This window comes from Podarcis raffonei, chromosome 7 (genome assembly GCF_027172205.1).
Source record: "Podarcis raffonei isolate rPodRaf1 chromosome 7, rPodRaf1.pri, whole genome shotgun sequence".
Taxonomy (NCBI): Eukaryota; Metazoa; Chordata; class Lepidosauria; order Squamata; family Lacertidae; genus Podarcis; species Podarcis raffonei.
In genome coordinates this window covers 89181498-89188906 of record NC_070608.1, presented here as the reverse complement: position 1 = coordinate 89188906, position 7409 = coordinate 89181498, and positions in this window count along the sequence as shown.

Genomic DNA, 7409 nt, shown 5'->3' with positions numbered 1-7409 from the left:
CGAAAAACATCCCTGATCTTTCAACTCATGCAAGACCTGTTTAAAATGCAGTTAATGGACTTAAAAGATGGTTAAGGAGACTGGGCTACAGATAAGAATGGGAGATGTAGAACCTGCAGACAGTGAACAGGAACTAGCTGAGGAAACACATTTATGGCTGCTGGGAAGGTGGGAGCTGATGATGGAAGCAAGAAGAGCACAAGACAGATCAAAGCATAGTTGTTTTTTACATTGAATGTGCTTTCAAAGCTGTGTCTAATGAGATTTGTGGAACAATGAATATACAAACAGAAAAAGTCTCCCATCTTCTAGAGACTGAAATGATCAAAGATTGAAAAAAGGAAAAATGACAATGATTTAATAATTTTACAGGCAAACAAATATGGATTACTATGTTTCTGAGCTTCGTTGGAACCAATGAAGAGAAACTCCACAAGGAACTGGAAAAATATTATTTTGGACATTTGAAGGTAACAGTAGTTAATGAAGAGCTACATTGAGAAAAGAATTTTGGATGCCTGGGATGAAAATTTGGGATTACCATTTTTTAAAATTTTTTTTAACAACTTCAGCATAACAAATTATCAAAACAAATAATCTTAATTATTCCCCCCCTCCCCCCTCCCCAGCAAACCCTCCCTCCCTCCCCCCCTAAGACTTCCCTCAGCTCCTCTCTGATTTCTAAACACGTTAACCTGTGCATATTGTAAAATTGTATACATCCTTATATTATATCTGTCTACTATGTTAACCCTCAATAAATTTGTGTGTTTATTCAAAACCTGCCAAGGAGTCCAGTTCATTTTGTTGTCTTTTTAAATAATTTATAAAAGGCTCCCATTCTTCTTTAAAGTCACAGTTGTCCTTGTCTTGCAATTTGCATGTCAATTTCGCCATTTCTGCATAGTTCATCAATTTCTCTTGCGACTGTTCTTTTGTCGGGGTTTCCTCATTCTTCCATCCTTGTGCAATCAAAACTCTTGCCGCTGTTGTAGCATACATAAATATTTTTTTTCCCTTGGCAGTTCTTGTCCTACAATCCCTAACAGAAATGCTTCTGTTTTTTTTTTATAAATGTCATTTTAAACATTTTCTTCAACTCATTGTATATCATTTCCAAATTTTTTTAAATTTCTCTGCAGTCCCTCCTCATATGGTAGAAGGTCCCTTCCTTTTCTTTACATTTCCAACATATGTTTGACCCAGTTTTATACATTTTTGCTATCTGTACTGGTGTTATATATCATCTATACATCATTTTCATATAATTTTCTTTCAGAAGAGAACAATCTGTAAATTTTAAATCTGTTTTCCACAGTTTTTCCCAATCTTCAAATTGTAAGTTATGTCCTATATCTTGTGCCCATTTGATCACGACCGATCTCACCTCATCTTTTGTTTCCCATTCTAGCAGAATACTATATGCACCCTTCAGCAACTTCACTTTCCCTTCTATTACTTCCTTTTTAAATCTAGAAGTGGTGTAACTAAATCCTTTCTTGTTATCTTCTTTATACATCTCATGTAATTGCCTATAATGTAACCAACTCTGAAAATGATCTTTTACCGTATTTCCTCATACTCTTTTGAAAATTTGGGATTAGCCGAATGGAAAAAAGCTGGATATTTCTAGAGTGCATATGTTAAATATTTTGAATAACTGATATACAAATAATTGGCAGGTGGAAAAGTGGAAGCCTATTTTTTCCCTTTAATTTCCTCCCTCCCTCTCCTTTACTTTGTTTTACGGTTGTTAATATTTGATGTTGTTGTTGTTTAGTCGTTTAGTCGTGTCCGACTTTTCGTGACCCCATGGACCAGAGCACGCCAGGCACCTCTGTCTTTCACTGCCTCCCACAGTTTGGACAGACTCATGTTTGTAGCTTCGAGAACACTGTCCAACCATCTCGTCCTCTGTCGCCCCCTTCTCCTTGTGCCCTCCATCTTTCCCAGCATCAGTGTCTTCTCCAGGGACTCTATTAACTTGGTTCTTATATGTTTTGATTTCTGAAGATTTATATTTGGGATAAATGAAGATATACGTACAGAGAGGTGATGGATCGAAGAGAGGGACCTGTGTGAGAGACAGGCCAGAATGAATTTTCCTCAGGGTGTGAGGCTGAGGAAGGGGGAAGCACTCCCTGCTGAGAGCTGGGAAAACTCACTTCTTTGCCTGTGGATTGAAGATTCAGCTATAATTATGATAGAGGACTATATACACATAATTCTGTGCTTTATTACGTGTCTTTTCTTGTTCTTCTCTCTCATCTCTTTGATTCTATTTGTTCTAGATACTATTTTATTGTATTGTGAAAACTAATAAAAATCTTGGGGGGGGGAAGAATTCCCTCAAAACAGAGCTCTGTCCTCTGCAAAACAGGATACCTGGCCACCCTAGCTGCTGCCCAGTCACATTCAGTTTGCCCTGGATTCTATGAGCAGGCCATCCAGAAGGCTGGAGGGGGGGGTGATCCTCTTTAAAGACGGCTGGCACCTGTCCATGTGATGATGGGTTCACCACTCTCGGTCCAACTTCTCTTCAGTTAGCTTTCACCAGCCAGGAAAGGCAGAGTTCCAGGCAATGTGGTTGAATACATTTGTGCAAGTATCCTGTCCACATCATCAGGCTGCATTAACTAAAAACGGCCCCATAACACTGGACCATGCACTGCATTAGACACTTTGCCTGGATTTACTGTAATAGCAGCATCTTAAGTCACTATGAGGTCAAGCAACTGTCCTCAGAATGCCTTGCAAGCTGCTTGCAAATCATCACCACGTGTTCCTGGTCCCCATCATTTCCAGACCACTTGCAACAACTCTGCCTAGACAACTCCTTGGTGATGCATGCTATGATTCCTTCACTGCCTCCTTAGCTTAATTTGTATACAGCCTTTCATACATGGATCTCAGGGCAGTTCACAGCATAAAAACACATGATAAAACCAAAAATACGTAATAAAAACATCAACAAAACACTAGTAACTCCCCTCCCCACGCCTCATTCAGGTGCTAAAGATGTGGGATATAGGGGTGATGAAAGCTTAGGAACACTTCTGTTCCTGTTTTATTGAGATTTTGCTATGTTATGTTGTTTTGATTATTTTGTACATTTTCTTCTATTAACAGGTGTTTTGGGGGAGATTTGAGCTGAAAAGCAGCACAGTATATAAAAACCCCATAATAATAATAATAATGTTCCAATAGATATCAAATTTTAATAGGTCACAAAAAACTCAAATTCAGTGAGGCAGTCTAGAAAACCCATTGATTTTTCAAAGCAACTGTTATTTCAAAGCAATCTGTTATTTCAGACTAGGTTTCATGTGAGTTTAGAAAATATAAAACATACTGACATTTTATGTATCTTGAGAATTTTTGCTCAGAATCATTTATTTTTCTGATCTAGTAGTATCATCAAAATATGACTGTATGTAATTATGCAGGCGAGTTGACAGTGGCACAAAGTTTGGTTTATAAGTTGTCGTCACGTTGAAAGTAAAGCCTTTCTCTGCTGTTCTAAACATAACAACTTTCCTCCGTCCATCTTCTGAAACATATTTGGTCAATCCAGTTGCATTCTCTAAATGCAGAAAAAAGAAAAGAAAAGGCAAAAGTCCCACTTCATAAGAGTTCCTAAGAGAAAAAACTATTTGTTTTTTGCTATTTATCATTTTTTGATGGATGAGACAATATATTTAAAAAATGAATGGATTATTTTACACATATTTAACTTACACAAGGACACTTCGAAGTGCATTGCCAAAGCACTAATGATTGCTGCCATCAAGTTCTGCACAAAACCCTTACTTTGAAATATAGGGAGTTATCACTAAGTTGGTCGCAGACAATAAACAATTCAAAAATAAATAATTCAAGTGCATTTAATTTGACACGCATTAGCTAGTGTGGCAATGGGCAGAAGTTCTGCACAACTTGAGAGCTTGCAGACCTTCAGGTGTGCCCCGCCCCCTGCCCCAGTCAAAGAGCTTTGGGAAGCTGCTTCTCCTGTTACAGAAGTGAGCATTGGGACATTTACAACATCAATATTCGAAGAAAGCAAGGCACATTCTACGCATGCTCAGAGGCGCTCCAGGGGCAAGGCGAAGGCTCCTACCGAGCACCCGCTCCTCCTCGGTCTTCTCCCTCTCCTCCTTCGCCTCCTTCTCCTTCGCCACGCGGGAATACGTGTAGATGTAGATGGAGCCCAGGATCGTCCACACGCCGAAGGTGTACACCATGGCGGGCCGGCTCCTCACGGCCTTCCAGGCCTGCCACAGATTCATCCTGCGCGACCTCTTCTTCTTGGAAGGGCTCCGGAACTCGTGAGACAGAGATGGGGGCAGGGGGAGGACCAGGCCCGCGCTCCCCGCTACGTACTTCCGCTCCCACTTCCTGTCCTTTTATTCGCCAGTCTGGCCTCCCTCGCTCGTTGGTCCCTCGGACTTGACTCCGCCTCTTCGCGTGCCGGGCGAAATGCTTCATTCCCATTGGCCGCGGCCGGAGCCAATCGCTCGCCTTTCCCTGCGACCCGGGCGCGGCCGAGATGATGGTCGGATGGTTTTTTGATCACCGGCAATCATAATTTTCCTTCTTCTTTTATATCGCCCTTTATCCGAAAACTTCAAGGCGGTTCCCAGCATAAAATATAGAATGAAACCGCAAAGTACATAATAAAAACACAAACCAACCAAACCAGTAACTCCTCCTGCTGCAAATACATTTGAAAGGACGCAGCGGCGCCTCTGAACGCGCGTTGTCTTTTCAATATACCCATTGACGGGGCTGCGCGGGGGATTTTTGGGTTGTAAGCCGTTCTGGGTTGCCTTGGGCAAGATAAAAAGCGGCCAACGAATTTAATAGTAGTAATAAATGTCGGCGCGGAAGGTTTTAATGGCAGCTGCGGTTAAGCAGCACCGCGCCCGGCCCCAAATGGTAGAAGCAAAAACAAAAGAAAACTGCATATAAGGGTCTCGTTTCCTGGGGAGAATATAGCTGTCAGGGAATAAAAGTTCTAAAAGCAGTCCATCACATTTCAGCGCCTGAGGTGAAACAGGAAGTATCTTTTCCCCACCCGTCCACACACTGTTGTTTCCACCCCACTTAAGCCTCGCTCATGCAAAAACATCTGTGTTAGGGTGAACATGCCAGCTGCTGCCACATCTTACTTCTCTGGTGCTCCTGCTGCAGGTGCTGTCCACCCACCCAGGTGCTGGAGAAGTGAGAAGCAGCTGCAGAAGTGGCTTTGGGGTTCCATCTACAAGATCTCACTGGAAGCCACAGCTGTTGCTTCTTGCTTCTGTTGAGGTCAGGTGGGAGCAGGTGGGGCACACATGGGGTGCTGACCCTGGAATTTTGCCGCCCAAGGCAGCTGCCTCTGTCTGCCTCATGGACAGGCTGGCCGTATTACAGATGTGCACTGGGGTCAAGACAGCTCAAACAAACTTACAGTGGAGGAAAGTGTTTAGCAGCAAACTGTGGAGTCAGTGTCAGAGGACTGTGAAAGCCGCTGAGGAGAGGGAGGATCAACAACAGTGCAATCTTAACCAGTCTATTCAGAAAAAAGTCAATGGGGTTTCTCTTAAGGCAGCAATCCTCACTCAAGTTGCTTCTTTGTGTAGCCAGTTTGGGGACTGAAATGCTAACAAGCAGCTGCCTCCCGATCAAGTAAATAAATAAAAATACTTAACAGACTTACCAATTGTGATGAAGATAACTTGATCCTGCCCCGCTAAAATAAATCCTGGCTATGCCCGTGCCCAACCCCCTTTTTTTCTTCTTTCACTCCCAAGTAGGAAATCAGTTGGGTTGCACAAGATTGTGCAGTTGGGTTGCGCAACAACTTTCAAGGACAGGTCTATTCTCCCCCACTCCCTTAAAATACATACACAGTGATGCAGTTTGAACTTTAGGGTTGTTAAGTAATCACTAATCACTCCCTCACATTGTCATATTCTGGCAGCAGTGCTAGGAGAAAGTGGGGCAGGAGAAGGTTAGAGTCTACTAACACGTCTGAGCATCCTCTTTTTCCGCTGCATCCTGCACACCTTCCTTCTTTTCAGAGTGCCCTGACTCTCCCTCCTCCCAAGCCCTGGCTCCTGCCTTGTGGGTGGCATGACAACCCATAAATTGCTGGTCCCCTCTCCTGGGTCACTCCCCCGGTCCCCTGCCTTTGCCACACACACTTCAGAGCCCTGCCAGTCCCTGACACCTGTCCTGAAAGTTCAGACTCAAGGAGAAATTATTTGGAATATCTGAGCCTAATTCCTCCCAACATTCCCATTAAAGTTCAGACATGCCTTAAGTGTGAATGCTTGAACAATTATAAGAAAACTGATTAAATATGATACTGAACAAAATTAACATAAAAAACCTCACCACATAGGAGCTCAGGAATGACAATTTTGCACTCAGTAGTGACTCTTAACAAAGGGTCGGAACACAGAAGTAAAAGTATCATCAGTTCCAACCACTGAGTAATTTACTGCCTTAAGCAGAAAGTCCAGTAGGAACCTGTCAGTTTTAGTGGGTGATAACTGTAGACAATTTGCTGCCCTTTAATAGTATCTGAAAATCTTTTAACTGCAGAAGGTGTTTCACGTTGCCTAACTGTAGGGCTAGCCTTGCCCCTGTACCAGGTTTTTAAAGTTCCTACATTTAGGGGAATCTTTTCATATTGATTTGTCAGCCAATAGATTCTATGGAGGAATCCAGGGCCCATTCTAAACAATACAGTTTGTATGGGGTGCTAATCAGCCAGACTTACAGGACCTAACTCTAATTGTATATTTCAGGGGGAAACCGGTAGCTGTAGAGAAAATAGTTGTCAGTTGCTTTCCTTGCTATTACTAAACTTTTCTTCAAGGAAGCCCAGAATTCATTGGAGCATAGTCAGAACACCCCTCCCCCTCAAAAAGGGAAAGCAAGCAAGCGCTGCACACTTTCCTGTGTGATCACTGAATTACAGATTGCTGTTGGCTTTTCTAGTGGAGATATTGTAGATGGATGTGAAGCACCATTTTAAAATAGGAGGTGCAGCTTCCATTCTGGTAACGAACAGGCAAGTGCATACTTGAATCACAAAACTACAATAGCAAAAATGCATATTCATCTTCCTGTTTGTGTTCTGTCCTGCATTACACATTTGACCCAAAATATAGCAAGAAAAGCTCAATGGCATTTTTTTCTTCTATCCTGTGAAAACAGACCAATAGCAAAGTCAGATGCCGCCTGTAAATTTACTGCTATTTTTGGCACATAATACTCACATTCTTTATCTTCCTGTTCATACAACTAAGCTTTCTTAGCTCCCCATGGAAAACTCTGTGCCTTATTATAGTTGATTCAGATATATCATGTAACTAAATACGCTGAACACACAAATAAAAATGACACCATACAGAAAGAAA